Source organism: Dromiciops gliroides, chromosome X (assembly GCF_019393635.1).
Source record: "Dromiciops gliroides isolate mDroGli1 chromosome X, mDroGli1.pri, whole genome shotgun sequence".
Classification (NCBI taxonomy): Eukaryota; Metazoa; Chordata; class Mammalia; order Microbiotheria; family Microbiotheriidae; genus Dromiciops; species Dromiciops gliroides.
The window spans coordinates 71,826,598-71,845,190 of NC_057867.1; the positions used below are offsets into that span (position 1 = coordinate 71,826,598).

At 39.4% G+C, this 18,593-nt stretch overlaps 1 non-coding gene across 1 annotated transcript; it reads right to left on the reverse strand.

Annotated features, from left to right (window-relative positions):
* Positions 1–15,289: 15,289 nt before the first annotated feature.
* Positions 15,290–15,396, reverse strand: LOC122734213. The gene has a single exon (XR_006354019.1). It is a non-coding gene; the product is annotated as a U6 spliceosomal RNA (small nuclear RNA).
* Between the last annotated feature and the right edge of the window lie 3,197 nt (positions 15,397–18,593).

Consider the following 18,593-nt stretch of genomic DNA (forward strand, 5'->3'; position numbering starts at 1 on the left):
TAAGAAAAGTGAGACCCAGAGCAGCAGTATACTTATTTGGAGGGTCATTGTCTCATGGGACTTTTTTTTGAAAAAAGCAAAATCATTACTTTATATTAATATTTGTTTGATTGCATTATGCCAATATAAAATGACTCCCCCACTTGAGCCTGTTATGTCTCCCAAAGAAAGGTACGTTTAGATTGGATATTAGGGAAAACGTACCAATGGTGAGATCTATTAGACTGTGAAATTGCCTCTCACTGCAAGCAATAGCAACTTGGTCTGGGTCATTTACAAGGGGCCACACAAAACACTAGAAAATGAGCTGGCTGGGAGAAAAACATCATTAGCAACTGGGCTATGACCTTCTCCGTTTTTCTGTTTCTCATTTTCATGATCCTCCACTGTGATGGCCGTTTCTTTCTGGGGAAAGTTGTTCATTTCCTGGGAGATGGCGCACTATTTCTTCAAAAAGGAACCCGTTTGCTCCTATCTTCTTCATTATTCATAGGAGCTTCCCATTAGACTAGGTGGTTGGCTGAGCCCCACCCAGATGCCAATTGGCAGCCTGGCCACTCTCTCACCCTTCTTGATGAACCCTGTCGCAGACAACACAGCCATCTGGCAGCGAGGAGAGAAACCGCGTAAAAATGAGATATGCGTGTGGAAATACAATAGTGATGAATGAACCCCTGAAAGCTTAGATGAAAGTAAAGCAGAACAGACAGGTAAATCATTCTGATACTTGTGTTAGTGCTGAAATTATGTTCTTCTACTTTCTATTTTTTTCTGCTGACAGCAGGGGCAGGTGACAAAAAATACTTTCAATTTTGCTGCTGACAATAATACTGGGCCAGGGGAAGCAGGTTCAGTTGTGTTGCTGAGAAAGCAACCTGCCCTTGGGGAGGAAAGGGAAGGATGCTACAAGATTGGCCCATTTACAGTAGAATCCGTGGGCTGTGTTTAAATGAGGAAAAGATGGTTTCAGGAGGAAATTTTAAAATAAACAACCCTGGACCCCTAAAATATGCAAAAGATGGTTAACATAGGCTTCAAATCCCTTTGTTTTATTATCTTTTCAGTAGCTGTCTCCCTCTTTCCCCTAATATTTTCCTCTACACTGCGTTTTGGATGGGAATTATCTTACCATACCCAGTAGGCTTCATTCATCTTTGAGAGTCTCACCTCCATTTACTAAAGAACAGCGACTTGCTCCCCACCTAGTTACCCAGCAATGAGAAGCTAAAGCAAAGAGGAATGGAAATGTGCAGACATCCATCCCTTCCAGTGTTTCAATCGAATACTCTTATCCCAGTAGCACCTGCTCCAACAAACTCACTAGTCACAATTCAAAATGGTGGACACTTTGAAATATGACTTTACCTATTTGGCCCACAGACACAGTAGGTGAACTCAGATGTCATCTGGTACATAAAGGAACATAATTCCTGCCATCCAGTAGAGACAACAAGTGGTCTTCTAGCCTTGACACAAAGACTTTCAGGGAAGGGAAAAGTCCTTAGCATCTGAGAAAGCCCAGTGTACTTGTGTGCCGATCTAATTAACTAGAAGTTTTTCCCCACCTCAAGCCTAAATCTGCCCCTGTGAGAAGTCTACCCACTGCTTCTAGAGCTTGCCTTATATTGTAACTCCTCTTCTCCAAGAAGTTATACAAATCCTTGAACATGAATCCTGTCACATCTCCCTCGACTCTTCTTTTATACAGTTTAAACCCAGCCATTTCCTTCAACTAACCCTCGCACAGCATCATCTTCAGGCCTTTTCCAAGAGGAGGTGCCTTTCTTTGACTATTCTGTGGCTTATCAATGGCCTTCCCAAATGTAGGGGCCAGCACAGAACACAAGACGATAGCTGTGGTCTGATCCACAGCACAACTGTCACCTCCCTAACCTTAGATCATGCCTATTCTTTTAAATTATTTTTTTTTCTGGTCAATGAAAATTTGCCTTCTCTCCCTCCTCAGCGGACATTGGAGGTTGGTTATTCTTCTGCAGGCTTCCCACGTGTCTAGAAGCCTCTAGACTGAGGCCCTGCCTACTCAATTCCTGGAGTCAGAGCCACACAAATACCGCTTGCTTCTGAACTTTCCCCTTGCCCAGCACACAGCCAAGGTTGTAATGGAAAAATAAAATATATAAATGAAAAAATAGCAAAGTGCCTGGTGCTTAATAAATGTTTAAAAACCCTGGGAATACCAAAAGTAAAAGACAGTCCCTGCTTCTGAAGACCTGAAAATTTAAAGGGGGAGACAACATATAATCAACTATGTACGAACAAGCTCTGTATGGGATTAAATAGGAAATAATCAACAGAGCAAGGGCATTAGAATTCAGAGAGATCAGAAAAGGCTTCCTATAGAAGGTAAGATTTTATCTGGGACTTGAAGGAAGTCTGGGAAGTTGAGAGGCAAAGATGAGGAGGGAGAGCATTCCAGGCATTCAAGAGGAACAGCAAACAATTTCATTGGATCAAAGAGTATGTGGACAAGGGTAGGGGGCAGGTTAGGAAAGGCTTTGAAAGCCCAACAGAGGATTTTGTATTTGATCTTGGAGGTAATAGGGAGCACCACTGGAGTTTACTGAGTAGGGAGACAACACAGAAATACACTCTAGGAAAATCACTGACAAAGTGGAGAAGGGAATGGGGTAGGGAGAGACTTGTGGGAGTAGCCATATTATATCTGGGAAGGATGTTTGGCACTCAGGAGAATTTAGGTTCAGTGGGAGGTAAAGAACCTTTATTGAGAGTCACTGTAGTATAATGGAGAGTGCACTGAACTTGGAATAAGACCCAGTTGTGAGTTACTGTTCTGCCATTTTCTAATTACAGGGTCTTGGGCAAAGTCCTTTGGCATTTCTGAGCCTTTATTTCCTCCTCTTTAAGATGAAGATGATAATTCCACCTCCTACAAGAAACTTACCTACCAATGTACTACCTACCCCACAGGGTGACCAGGAAAAAATGCTCTGTAAGCCATAAAGCATTATGTAAATATTAGTTATTATTGGGTTAAATAACTTCAATTGGTCATGGTTTGACTAGTTTCCTCAGACCTTAATACTGAATGAGACACCTGACTGCTCACCAGAACTCATATACTCTCTGACCAGCCCTAAGTATTTCTTAAACCTATAAGTGGGACTTTGGGGCTCCACTGCAGTCCACAGCAGTGGCAGGCACATGTGCCTACCCCAAACCCCCCAACCGGGTGACAGGAATCCAAAGGCAATGGAGAATTGAGAATGAAATGTCTAGGTTAAAGGGTCATAGAGGACCACTGGAGCTTAGAACAGACCATGTGAGAGGAATGAAGAGACACACCTGGATTGGGTTACCTGAAGCTAGGCAGTGCAAAGCTCAGTGTGTCCTTTAACATGCTGAGAAACATGGAACTAAGGAAGAGGAGTATACTGAGACCATCAGTTTTATGCAGACCCACCATATGCTAAGGCAATAAGAGAACAGAGAGATCCAAGAGGAGACTGCAAATGTCAGAGTACTCAATTCCATTCATGAATTCAGGGACCTCATATTAATGCTCTGAGTTTGCAGCATTGTGAGTAAAACCTCTAGGAAGGTTAAGTGCAACTCAGCAGGAAGGTTCTATTCCCCCAGCTGTTTTTGTTAGTGACTCAGACACTGAGTCTCTCTCTGTTCTTTACTGCCTTCAATAATACTCTTCTATGTTTAATGCTTTTGTTAGCCTTGGTGCTTACAGATGACTACTAAAGAGATACGAACCAGGGGACAGCTAGGTAGCACAGTAGATAAAGCACCGGCCCTGGATCAGGTGGACCTGAGTTCAAATCCGACCTCAAACACTTGATACTTACTAGCCGTGTGACCCTGGGCAAGTCACTTAACCCTCACTGACCCCCCCTCCACTCCCCCCAAAAAGAGATATGAACCAGTTCTCATATGTCCAGGAGGAATTCTGGGTGGAGATAAAATCATCCACAGAGCTTCTTATTAAAAAGAAGTCCCTAAGATGGAACCCATTCCATCTGAGAACAGGGCCTGACACTTGAATCACTAAAATTACAAGATCCTCACAATCTGCCATATTCATAAGCATCTCGATAATTGCCTGCATCAATAATACATTGATGCAATATGACTTATCAATGTGGGTACTACTTGTGTTAATGGTTCACAGTCCTTCTGTGCCTACATCTGGTCTTCATCAGCTTCTGTGGTTGGAACATTTCTCACTTTGCAGGCAACCTCAGTATAGTCCTTTCCAAATGAGCTAGACCAGTGCTTGCTTAGACTACATTCTGCTGCTGAATCCGTACTCAAAGTCCTTCTAGCTCCCAAAGATCTCACAGAGTTTACTCTTCCAACAAAGCATTTGGAATCTAAAGTGGCTTCCACGCCACCAGGAAGCACTGGAATAAAGGTGTTTATAAATAGGCACGCAAATATCTATTTTATTCTACTTGCTTCTTATCAAAGGTATACAAGCGATTTTTCTTAGATCTGTGACTTTTTGTTTCCATGAGAAAAGGTCTCAACTGATATTCACATCTTCAGCTCATTAGAGTATTCTATTCAAAATTTTCTCCTTTTGTTTTTTTTTTTTTGGAGTACTGCATAAAATCAAGAGAATCTCTGAGAGCCACAATATAGCCAAATAAACTAATCACACAAAGAACAACCAGTCTGTGGAATTTTGCAGGCAGTATGATAACCTAATTTCTAACAGTTCAATAATTTCTTGCATAACATTTATGCAACCAACTCATTTTACAGTTCAGTAATTTCTGAGTTTATTAAAATAGACCTTGTCTGAATGCATTGGGTGAAATTGGTGTATACTCTAAAAATATACCATGTCAGCTTATGTAAATGTTAACCTCTTTGGCGAAAGTGGTATTTATACATTTCTTTACTTGTTAAATCTAAAGAATCAAAATTAGATTTTCTAAGACCAAAAAATAAAGATGGTTATTTACAGTTGAACATTTCTGATCAGTAACAATTACACCTCTCCAAATGTCTGCTCAAATGCCTTGTCACTGAATGGAGACGACCCTGAAATCTCAGATATTATGTGAATGGAGCACAAACTGTGAGAGATTTAGCCAAACCAGATAGACTGAGTGTACAGTCCTAGTGATGGCCTGTATTTGCTGTCCACAAATTAGTCTGACTGTGGAGAGTCTCATCCCCGGCAAGCTGGGGAGAGCATAAACGAGAGCATAAATTATTTTGTCATAGCAAACCATGAAACACATAACAGCACAAAATGGTCTTTGGGGCCAAGGTAGCCCCCTTCTGCCTTGGCAGTGATAGTGGAAGGAGGCAAAATGAAGGCAAAACACATTAAATGAGAGTCACCATTTTTAGGCTATCTACAAACACCAATAGAACTCTTGGTACTAGTGCAAATATGAGTTCTCTGGCCCAGTGACCAACAAAGCGACACTTCACTACAAGAACTTAACCTTACAGACATAAACACAGAAGACAAAGATGCTGCAACTAAATGGAAGGATGGATCACAGGTTCTCCTTGGGGTGAGGAATTAAAGAGACTGTAGAATTAGTTTTAGTATATGGCTGAAGGCAAGGGATACCATTTCATAGACAGTCATCTCACTCTTGATGAATGCTTGCAAAGGAATGATGAAGGTAACAGTAGCTTATACTCCAACATCAGTTGCAGAGGAGGAAGTAGCAAAGAAATTCTGTGAAGAAATGAAGAGGTCCTATCCTCTGAAACATGTTTTTTAACTTCTTGGGAAGAGCCGAGTTCAAATCCAGCCTCAGAAACTTACTAGTTGTGCGACCCTAGGCAAGTCACTTAACTTCTAAGCCTCAGTTTCCTCTTCTGTAAAAAGAAGATAAAATAGCACCTTTCTCACAGAATTTTTGTGAGGACTGAATGAGATAACATATAAAGTGCTTTGTAAACTTTAAGGCACCATATAATTGCTAGCTGTTATGATGATTATGATTAATATGTGAATTTGTTTTTTATTAAAAATATCTTTATTTTTTAAGTAATAAAAATTTTTGTTTAGAGTTTAGGGTTCTATTTTTTATCCCTCCTTCTCTCCTTCCCCTCCCCCCTCCCTGAGGAGGTAAGCAATTAGATATGGGTTATATATGTACGATTACGTAAAACATTACCATATTAGACATTTTATACAAGAAAACCTGAAAGAAAAAATGAAAGCAAGGGAAAATAGCATTCTTCAGTCTGTATTCCATCAATATCAGTTCTTTCTTTGGAAGTGGATAGTATGTTTCATCAATAGTCCTTTGAGATTGTATTGTATCATTGTATTGCTGAGAATAGTTAAGTCATTCACAGTTCTTCATCACACAAAATTGCTATCTTTGTGCACAATGTGCTCTTGGTTCTACTCACTTCACAATACATCATTTCATACATATCTTTCTACGCCTTTCTGAAATCATCCTGCTTGTCATTTCTTATGCCACAATACTATTCCATCACCATCATATACCACAGCTTGTTTAGCCATTCCCCAAGTGATGGGCATTCCTTTGGTTTCCAATTCTTAGGCACCAAAGAGCTGCTATAAATATTTTTGTACAAATAGGTATTTTTCTCTTTTGGGGGATGTCTTTGGGATAGAAACCTAGCAGTGGTATTGCTGGATCAAAGGGTATGCACAGTTCTATAGCCCTTTGGGCATAGTTCCCAATTGCTCTCCAGAATGGTTGCTTCTTTTCACAACTCCACCAACAGTAGATTAGCATCCCAGCTTTCCCACATCCCTTTCAACATCCAATATTTTCTATTTTTGTTTTATTTGCCACTCTGATAGGTGTGAGATGATACCTCAGAGTTGTTTTAATTTGCATTTCTCTATTCAGTAGTGATCTAGAGCATTTTTTCATATGATTATAGCTTTGATTTCTTTGTCTGAAAACTAACTGTTCATATCTTTGACCATTTATCAATTGCAGAATGACTTGTATTTTTATAAATTTGACTCAGTTCTCTATATAATTGAAAAATGAGACCTATATCAGAGATATTTGTTTTAAAAATTCTTTCCCAAGATGAGGGAGGTGCGGGGGAGTGAGTGAGCCTTAGTCTCATCAGAATTGGCTCAAAGAGGAAATAACATACACACTCAATTGGGTAGACTCATCTATTTAACCCTGCAAGAAAGTTTGAGGGGAAGGGGATAAGGCAGGAGGAGTGAAAGAAGGGAGGTCAGATTGGGGGAGGGGGCAGTCAGAAGTAAACACTTTTGAGGAGGGATAGGGTAAAAGAAGATAGAAAATAGAGTAAATATCATGGGGAGGGAATAGGATGGAGGGAAACACAGTTAGCAATAGTAACTGAAAAAAATGTTGAAGAAGCAAGAGCAATGTCAGATGATGAGGAGGATTGATGAAGATGAGGACTGATTGTTGAGACTGAGGACTGAAGATGATTGAGTGATGATGATAATGATAAAACGTATGGTACTTTGCTGGGCTATTGTGAAGAAAATTCTTTGTCAGGTATATGGTACTATATAAATGTTATCTATTACTGTTGTTGCAATAATCAATCTCATGGTTTTATTGTAAGGAAATGTCTCTTTAAAGTACTACATATAGTTTACTATAAAAGAAATAATGAGCAGGATGGTATCAGAAAAACCTGCAAAGACCTACATGAGCTGATGCAGAGTGAAATGTACTGTATACAAAATAACAACAATATTGTAAGATGATCTGCTGTGAATGACTTGGTTATTTTCAGCAATGCAGTGATCCAAGACAACTCTGAAGGACTTATAAAAAATGCAACCTGTCTACAGAGAAAGAACTGATGATATCTGGATATAGATTGAAGCATAATTTTTTGTAAGTTCCTCTAAAGTTTTGTTTTTGTCTCTTTTCTTTCACAACCTGGCTAATGTGAAAATGTTTTACACAACTACTCATGTATAACTTATATTGGATTGCTTGAGTTCTTGAGTGGTTAGGAAGGGTGGGAGGAAGAGAATTTGGAACACGAAGTTTTAAAAAATTGATGTCAAAATTTGTTTTTACATGTAATTTGGGAAAATAAAAATTCTAAAAATTCTTTCCCAGTTTTCTGCTTCCCTTGTAATCTTGGGTATATTAGCTTTGTTTGTGTGTAAATTTGTTTTTAAAATATTTTGATAACTGTATTTCAATAAATTTGGTTTCATTTGTAATCATGAGAATTTCACTGTATACATTTAAAGACATGATTCTGTGGTTTTATGAGCCTGCCAAAGAGGCCCAATTCACAAAAAAGGTGAAAAACCCCTACCATAGTACAAGTCAGTCTCTGTCTCAACAGCTGACAACTTCAATGAGAAGGTGACCATATGTGAGGAAAGCAAGAAATTTTTTTGGAAAACAGTTCAGAATGAAGAACTTGAAGATGCCAAAGGCTAGTAGTTACTTTAGACAGACAATAAGCAGGACCCAGAATTGAAAAGGCGAGTTATGTCAGGGAGAAAGATACATTATTTTCCAAGATCTTAAGCTGTTTACTTAACACACAAGTCCATATTTTTTTAAACACTAGAATTCTCTTGGTGGGGCTTTTTGGTTGAGAATCAAGGAATATAATAATAATGGTTTGCATTTATATAGCACTTTAAAGCCTGATAAACATTTTACATAGTTCATCTCAGTGGAGCCTCATAATGTACCTACAAAGTATTACAGGTTCTATTCCCCTTTTACAGAAAGGATGAATTAAAAAGCATCCATTCAGTGCTTTCTGTGTGCTGGGCACCGTGCTATGAGCTGGGGATACAAATATGAACAAAGAAGACAATGCCTGTCCTCAAAGGCCCTACATTCTAGTCATAGATGAAAATACAGAAAAGAAAGTTAGATTTAAAAGGAGAAAAGGTATGTGTACACTACAGATGTGAATTGAACTTGGCTGGGAAGTGGCATGTCGGCCTGGTTTCAGGCAAGACGAAAAGATAGTTCACCAATCAAAGCTCAGGGTCACAGGGGCATAGACTGAGTTCTGGTGGGAAGAAGAGGAAGATGACTTCAAAACTAGGGCTCAGAGTGGTAAAGTGACTTGCCCACAGTCACAAGGATCTCCTGACTCCACTGTACTGTACTGCCTTCTTACGCTTTCAGAAGAATAAAAATTGGAGACTACCAAAAGGGCAATGGAATAACATGACATGTAGTGAGGAAAACTAATGTAGGCACAGTGAGTAGACCCTCTATGGAGGATATATAGAAGTTGATGAACAATAATTGAGGATAAAAAGGCATGAATGGGTTTGTGCTTATAAAAGGACTATCTACACCGCTGATTTTGGAGATTCACTAAGACAGCAAGGTAGAACAGTGGAAAGAATACTGGGTCTGGTGTCAGGAAGACCCAAGTTTAAATATGACCTTGGGAACATACTAACTCTATGACCTTGGGTAAGTCCCTTAACTTGTCTGCCTCAGTTTCCCTATCTGCAAAACAGAGATAATAATAACACCTAACCTCCCAGAGCTATTGTGAGGATTAAATGAGATAGTATTTGTGTAGCAAGGACTGTCTTCCACATGTAGATGGGAGTGTCATTGGAAGGAGGGAGTCATTTGCTGGAAGGGATGTAGAATAGACATCTCTCCCACCCTTCTCCAAGAGAGACTCTATTTCCTGCCAGCTTGATATCCAAGGCTTAAACCCTTTCCCACCAAATACCAGTTCCATACTGAACACACAATGCATTTTGCAAAGAAACCCATTTATCCAAATGAGTAGCAAAACAGAACTCAGACAAGGTATACATAGGAAATATCTATCTCTATCTATCTGTCTGTCTGTCTGTCTGTCTATCAGACAATTCAGGGTGAAGGAGCTCTCTCATGGGGAGCAATGTAACTCAGCTCAACTAAGAAAGATAGAGTGGCCTGGTTCTCCCCTGAAATCTTTACAGGGCCATGATGGAGACCACCTGGTCCTCTCATGTCTTCCTTGAGTCTTTTCCTTCAACAACCTGAAGTAGGGTTTGCCTTATCCATATTCTTTCTAGAAGGTAGAAGCCAGAAGCACGGGAAAAGACTGTAGAGCCTTGAAGATAATCTGAAGACATAAGGAGATGCTGGAGCAGGAAGAGCCTGCACTTTTGCACTTTCCTCTCCTATCTCCTGCTCTAGCCAACTCTGCCCCACCCCTCACAGAGGCTCTGGGCATTGATCTTCACTAGTGAAGAAAGAGTCCCATACCAAAGGGGTTTGGGGACTCAAGTCACACATGTAAAGCATAGGACCTGGCATGTCATAAGTGCTTAATAAATGCTTATTCCCTTTCCTTTCCCTAGTAAACTAGGGACTTGCTGAAGGTCACCCAAGTAGGAAGCTGCAAAGCTGAATTTCCAATCCAGGCCCTCAGGCTCCCAATTTCAAGTTCTTTCCACTGCACTCAAATGACTCATCTCTATTCTCCCATACTTCCTGTGCTAGGATTTTATAAAGTCAGGGTGACTCTTTGAGTGTAAGAAAAAATGTTGGGTGTAGAAGTAATCCTGAGTAATCATCTGGTCTGCCTGTTTATTCAGAGGATAGATTGAATTATCTCAAAGAAAAAAATTAACCAAGATTATAAGAGAATAAAATGACTAGAGGCAGTAGAAATGTTCCAACTGTCTTTAAATTATATAATTAAATTTTAGAGATGAGTAGTAAGTATTCCTCTCTGTACTTGCCTGTTCACCAGATATCTAAGTATCATTTTAACAGAATGGTAGTTAATTTTAATTAATTTATTAATTTTTTGGTGGAGAAATGAGGGTTAAATCACTTGCCCGGGGTCACAAAGCTAGTAAGTGTCAAGTGTCTGAGGACAAATTTGAACTCAGGTCCTCCTGAATCCAGGGCTGGTGCTGTTAATTTTCATTTAAACATAGATGTATATACTTATCATTGGGACAGGGACAGGACTTGTGCTTTCATTGGTATGAGAAACCTTTCTCCACTAATATAGGTCTACACCTTTTCCACCATTTATAGTCTAGACAGTTGCTTAGAGCAACAAGAAGTTAAATCCCCAGGTCACATAGCCAACATGTTTCAGAAGTGGCCTGCCTTACTCTCTATCCAATACACACACTGCCTCTCTTATGTTGATCACATGAACCCTTTAAAAGTTTTGAAGGCAATTTCAATTGAGATGTTTAAATTGGCGAGATAAATGTGGCTGATATTTTAATTGTCTGACTCCTTGATGTGAAAATTATGTTTGTCATTTCTCTACAAGAGGTGTTATAGAAACTGAGAGGTGGAAGGGACTTTTGGGGTCATCTAGTTGAGGATTTTTGCAAGGTGAGTCCTAGGAGACCTAGAAATGGGCCTATGTCCACTTGGTATAATTTAAAGGTACCCAGAAAAGTGTACCTTGCCCTCAAAATACCTCATCACCTTGTATCAACTTCTTTATTTCTACTATTTGCCAGGCCAGAAAATTCTACTAGTCATACTCGTTTTCCAACAGACTGTAAAACAGCCATATTTCAATCATCTGGTAGCACAGTGGATACGGCACTGGGCCTGGAGTCAAGAAGACCTGACGTTAAATCCAGCCTCAGACGCTTACTAGTTGTGAGATCCTGGGCAAGTCACTTAACTCTGTGACTCAGTTTCCTCAACTGTAAAATGGAGGTCATCATAGCACTTACCTCACAGGATAGTTGTGAAGATCAAATGAGATAACTGTAAAAGCACTTAACACACAATAGGTATCCTATATAAATGCTTATTCTCTTCCCTTCCCTCCTCTCCTATTTAAAGGATGCAGTTAAACTGGCCTCCTCATCCCTGTTAGTAGCAGTCCATATCCTACCTCACACCTTTGCTTTGGCTGACCCCCATATCTGGAATGTACTCCATTCTCTCCTTCTCTCAGTTTACCTGTTGTTGTTGTTCAGTCATTTCAGTCATGTCTGACTCTTCATGACTCCATTTGGGGTTTTCTTGGCAAAGATACTTCAGGACTCCTATTTCCTTCTCCAACTCATTTTTTGTTTTTGTTTTTGGTGAGGCAATTGGGGTTAAGTGACTTGCCCAGGGTCACACAGATAGTAAGTGTTAAGTGTCTGAGGCTGGATTTGAACTCAGGTCCTCCTGAATCCAGGGCCAGTGCTCTATCCACTGCGCCACCTACCTGCCCCTCTCCAACTCATTTTTACAGATGAGGAAACTGAAGCAAATGGGGTTAAGCGACTTGCCCAGAGTCATACAGCTAGTAAGTGTCAGATGCTGAATTACAATTCACAAAGATGAGTCTTCCCGATTCCAAGTCCAGTGTTCTATCCACTGAGCCACTCTGCTGCTCAGAATCGCTAGTTTCTTTCAAAGCCCAGCTCAGGGCCTACCACCTATTTCAGGCCTCTCTTGATTGTCTTGTGTTCTCTCTATTTCTAGAAAATGTTCTGTATTGTTCTTGAGGTATTTATATTACTCCTGAAATTACTTTTTATTATTAAAATATAAGCTCTTTGAGAGAAATGAGATATTTGTAAAGTGGTTAGCACAGCGTCTGGCACAGAGTAGCTGCTATATAAATGTTTTTTATAATAATGCTAGTTATAAAAATGATTATTATTATATTTCTGTGCAAATTGTATTCCACCACAAAGTTGTCTGAAAAGGGGGGCCCTTTGTGCATGAGGTACCTTACACCTACCTCAAGCTCCATGCAAATCTCAATCTCTCCAACACCTTTGAAAATCATCTTCATGAGTTGCTGTGGCCAACACATTCATCACCTGGCCTTCAGATGATCATCTACTAGTTCTCAAAGTCTTTACAACTTGCTAAGAGTGACCTAGAATAAACCACAACTGCCTCCATACAGGAAGTAGGAATGGCATATAACTTATGGCTCTAAAAGCAATCAGCCCATGGGCATGGGCCTCTGAACAAATGCATTATTGCCCATTGCTCACATAGTGCCATCCTGATCCCACTAACATGTAAACAACTTAATTTAAGCAAATTGTAAGGTTAGCCACACTGAAGGAACCGAACAAAATGTATTTCATTGGCCATTAGAAAGTATTCTTTCTAACTCCCTCATTTTACAGATAAGGGAATTGACACCAAGAGAGGGCAGGTGTCTTGCCCAAGGTCATGGAAGGAGTAGGTAGCAGAGCAGGGATTTGAACTCAGGTAGTCTAACTCCAGAGCCTATGCTTTCTTTCTACCATACTATACTGGCAAATGTGCATTCACTTTGTGGAAGCCATTATGGGAGAGATGGAAGTTTAGTGGAAGATGGAAGAAAGGGGCATTTCAAAAGAAAGCAAGTTTGCATAGAATGCTGACATGGAAAATACTGAATGTGAGGAGAGGGAAAGAGAGGAAATAGCAAAGGAACATGAAGAGCGGAAAAGGAGAGTGCTAAAACCCAACTATCTTGCCTTGAATTGGCTCTATGCTATTCCATCTAAAGTTGATAATACTACCTATGTTGAAAGTTCTTTTTTCTAGTAAGACTGTGTTCAACTATCTATACTCTCAAGATGAGGGGTTAGAAAACTACAGCCTGTGGGCCAATTGGAGCTCACTGCCTGTCTTTGTACAGACCTCATGCTAAGAATGATTTTAATGGGTCAAACAAAAACAAGCATTGGGCTAGACCTGTCCACTGCTTGGTAGGTTGCTAATACCTGATCTATGTCGACAGAAAATTGAAAAATATGCCTTGTGGCATGTTTTTATCAGATGTGGGCAAGAAAAAAGTGATTCTTTGTTCAGGGATGATCAGGTTATCATACCAAGTTCCATATTCTCCATTGTCTATTGTATACTCAAAAGCGACATGCCATTTGGGGGTAATACGAAATCCTAAATTAAATGCACAGTCAAGCCCCAGACTAAGGAATTTAGCAATAGAGACTGTTAGAGCAGGAAGAGATGGAAGAGGTCCTTCTTGTCACTAGCTCTCAAAGGGTGTGCCCTGAGTTCTCACTAGGTATGCTTGACATTTTATAGAACTTATACCTGTAAATGAATCAGAGAGTGCCCCCTAAGTTGAATGGAACTTCACTTGCAATACACTCCATTATGATGTGAGCAAAAAAAATAAAAAGGATTTGAGAAGTACTGATCTAAACCTACCTCTTCATTTAATGGAGGACAAAGTTTCCATGATGGAGTTAGCAACAGAGTGAATATTCAAATCCAGGTCTTCTAACTCCAAATCTGGCACTTTTTCTAGTACACTAACCACCCAACTCTTCAGTTTTCAGAATGAAAGGAATGGTCTTTTCACACAGGACTAATCTTTGTAGACCTATGTGGATAGAAAATATCGTTTGAAAAATGCCAAGAATCACAGCCCACCCTGATGGACTTTAAGAAGATGAAAAGAAACTCTGGATCCATCCTAAAGTATATGAATCAAAAGCAAACAGATATCATTTTACCAACTGAGGGCCCCTGGGACCAAGGTCCTTAATGCAATTAGTGACAACGAACAAAGGGTTCACAGGGTGCAAAGGTCTAGGAGTATTCATAGTTCCCTCTGACCACTTTGGGTTTCCTCAGAACAGGTACTTCTGCCAAAGAAGGCTAACAAAGTCTTGTTGGAAATTGACAAAGGACTTTTAAATCCACATGCGATGGTCAGGCTAAGTGGAAATCAAGAGATAGGCCGGAGCTTCTTTGGGCCAAGAATCCAGGGAGCTCTAACATGTTACTCTTATGAATCCTGTTCTTGTTACTGTCAGCTTCACAGACTGTACCTCAATTTTCTTGAGGGAATCACATGAGCTCTGTGGTTTCCCAATTAGCTGACTCAGCCAACACCAAGGAGAAGACTTGCCTCATTTCCTGATGTATTATGCATTATGACTAAGAAATAAATGACTTGAGAATTGGCAGGTCATCTGTGTTAGAAACCCGAGACACTGTGTGATAGAGAGAAGAGAAAGGAGATACAGATGTCTCCAAAAGGATGTAAGGAAAGGCAGGTAGATGCAATTCTCTAGGCCTCCTTAGGAGTACCAGAAAGAAAGCCTTAAGGCTTCTGAGAGTTGATTCTCCCATGCACAAAATATACTCCCTCCTGAACCCTATCTCTTAGAATTCTTAGCTTATTCAGAGTTCAGCTCAATGACTACCTTCTACAAGAGATCTTTCCTGATCTCCACAAGCTACTAGTGTCATCTCCTGCAAAAAAATGTCCTTTTTATTTTCAGTTACCTTGTAATTCTTTTTTTTAATTAATAAAGTATTTTATTTTTTTCCCGTTACATGTAAAGATAGTTCTCAGCTTCTGTTTATACAAGCTTTACAATTTCAGATTTTTCTAAAAATATATGGAACACTTCACGAATTTGCGTGTCATCCTTGCGCAGGGGCCATGCTAATCTTCTCTGTATCGTTCCAATTTTAGTATATGTGCTGATAAAGCAAGCACCCTTGTAATTCTTTTTAAAAACGAGGATGAGGGGCAGCTAGGTGGCGTAGTGGATAAAGCACCAGCCCTGGATTCAGAAGTACCTGAGTTCAAATCCAGCCTCAGACACTTGACACTAGCTGTGTGACCCTGGGCAAGTCACTTAACCCCCATTGCCCAGCAAAAAACAAACAAAAAACGAGGATGCATTTTTTCCATAAAAGTTCGTGGACCCCTCAAAATCTATCCTCAGACCCTTGACGATCCATACCCCTTGATGTAGAAAGTGGTACTTTAAGGAACAGAGGGGAAAATGCCATTCCAGGTTTAGAAGATTGATCATAAGGGGCAGCTAGGTGGCGCAGTGGATAGAGCACTTGCCCTGGAGTCAGGAGGACCTGAACTCAAATCCGGCCTCAGACACTTAACACTTACTAGCTGTGTGACCCTAGGCAAGTCATTTAACCCCAACTGCCTCACCAAAAAAAAAAAAAAAAAGATTGACCATACAGAGACAGGGAGATAGACGTTTACTGTGTGACCCTGGGCAAGTCACTCAACCCTATTTGCCTCAGTTCCTCATTTATAAAATGAGCTGGAGAAGGGAATGGCAAACCACTCCAGTATTTTTGCCAAGAACACCCCAAATGAGATCAACAACAACATAAAAATCATGAAAGGGATGGATTCAAAGAACCCTGGAAAGATTCATATGAACTCATTCAGACTAAAATGAACAGAGCCAAGCCAACAATCTATACGATGCCTACTATAGCCTAAAAAGGAAAACAACTGTGACAGACTCAAGAAATATGAGACTAATTACGATTCTGTTAGACTGAAATGAAACATGCTTTCTATATTTTGACAGAGAGGGGTTAGATGTAAAATGATACTTATAATTTCAGATACAATCACTGTGGGAATTGGTTTTGTTAGCCTATACTTACTTGTAGGGAGAAGTAGGTGCATTGTGATAGTGGGGTAAACATTTTTTTTCAAAAAGAAAATAATGCCAACAAAATACTTTAAAATATACAGAAGAGAGAAGAAGGAAGTTCAGAACAGCACACAGAAAAACAGGATAATGTTGATACTATTATGATCAACTGAACATTTCCTTTAAAAGCAAGCTGTATGTAAAAGAGATTCACGGTTTCGCATACAATCCTTTTTCTTTCATTTGTACATGGAAATGGTCATGTTTGTCGGTGTTTAAGTTCATAAACAAAAAAAAGACATTTTGTTTAAAATTTAAAAGACCAAAAATAAATAGCAAACCTGAAACAAATAAAAAAGAAGAAATTTAGAAAGTTAGAGGAGAAAGAGAAACTTGAAAACAAAAGACTACAAAACTAAAAGTCAAGGAAACTAAAAACGTACATAAGCAATCAGAAGAAAGTTCAGAAGGAAACACAGATAAGCAGAGCAGGTTTGGTATTATTATACTGAATCTAATATATATTTAAAAAACTATATAATTACCCAGTTTCATATACAATCCTCTTTTTCATTTCTGAATATGCATTTTTTTTTTTTGGATTTGTTAGGTTCACAATGAAAACCAAAACCACAAAACACTCCAAATGGGGGTGGAGTAGTGATTTGGTTACTAATCCCTCCCACAGCATATGCCAGTGGATTGAGTTATGTGGAAAGGCTCCAAGATCAGCTTTTGTTTTACAAAAGGTATATGAAGCATACACTTGCTTCTAAGCTCCTCCTATTTACTGTTTGGGAATCAAGTCACAGAATCAGGCCAGGCATAGGGCACTATGATAGTCGTGACAATGTGTCCCTGAACAGAGTAAAAGGAAGCTTTCACCCTAAAAAGGCCCTGTCATTACTTAGAATTAGTGTGGAGAAGTATATTTTTGCAAATAAATTGGCATCATAAGCTCCTGAACAGGCGCTTTCATAATGCTTACTGACACATCTTATCAAGTCATTTAGGATGACATTCAGCAGAATTAAATGTCAAATCCTCCTGAGAAAACTGGCTTTAGCAAATGTCAGCCAGTCCCTCTGCCAGTTCATATACATACACTGTGGAGGATGTTTTTCAACCATGTTGCTATGTAACATACTCTGCATAAAGCTATAGATGTATGAATGAAAATGACCAAGGAAAAGCTTTGCAGACTAGTCAAACCCCTGAAAGGTCATTTAATCCGATTCTTTATTCCTATTTATAAGGTCATAAATCTGGAGCTGGAAGAGACCTTAGAAATTACCTAAGTCCAATTCATTTCATTTTATCAATGAACAAACTGAGGTCCAGAGAGGGGGTAGCAATTTAAGAAAGGTCACAGAGATAGTAAATAGATGAGTCAAGTTTCAAATCCAAGCCTCCTACTCCAACCCATGGGTCTTTCTACCATTCCATATCATCCAGGGCTAGACTACTTCCATCACTGAGACAAATAATTTGCTATTCTTGGTGGAATAAGATGACATCCCTGACCCATAATTACTGGTGCATGTGTGAATTGTTTTCCTAATAGTGAAGACAGGCCTGCACCAATATATCCATATGCCCTCTCCAATAGGCAACAAAAGTTAAATATTCACATGTTGCCTTCCAGGGCAGTAAGCAACAGCTGTTCCTTACCTTACTTCAGAGGGCTGAACAGAGCCACCAACAGATCTCTGAGCAAGTGTCCTGTTGTCATCTATAGAACAGAAAATGGACCAGAAGCATAAAGGGCACCATTCAGTCCTGAGCCTAAAGAACCTGAGGGACAACACAAATCCCTGAAGTGAACACACTATTAGGGAACACCATACATTTTGTGAAAACCTGTTTCCATGACTAGAATTGTATTTTTTCAATAGCTCATGAAAATGGTGGGTATTTTCTTTTTTTAAAAAAATTTCATTAATGACATTTTATTTCTCCTAAGATACATGTAAAGACAATTTTTGTTCAATCCTAATTTTTAAGGAATTACTTTTTCAGAGAGCTTTTGTACCTCCTTTTCCTCATTGGCTTTTTGTACCTCTTTTACAATTTGGCCCAGTCTGTTTTTTAAGGTGTTATTTTCTTCAGTATTTTTTTTTGTCTCCTTTACCAAGTTGTTGACTTTTTTCATGACTTTCTTGCATCACTCTCATTTCTCTTTCCATTTTTTCCTCTACCTTTCGTACTTTGTTTTAAGTCTTTTTGAGTGCTTCTATGGCCTGAGACCAATTCATATTTTTCTTAGAAACTTTGGATA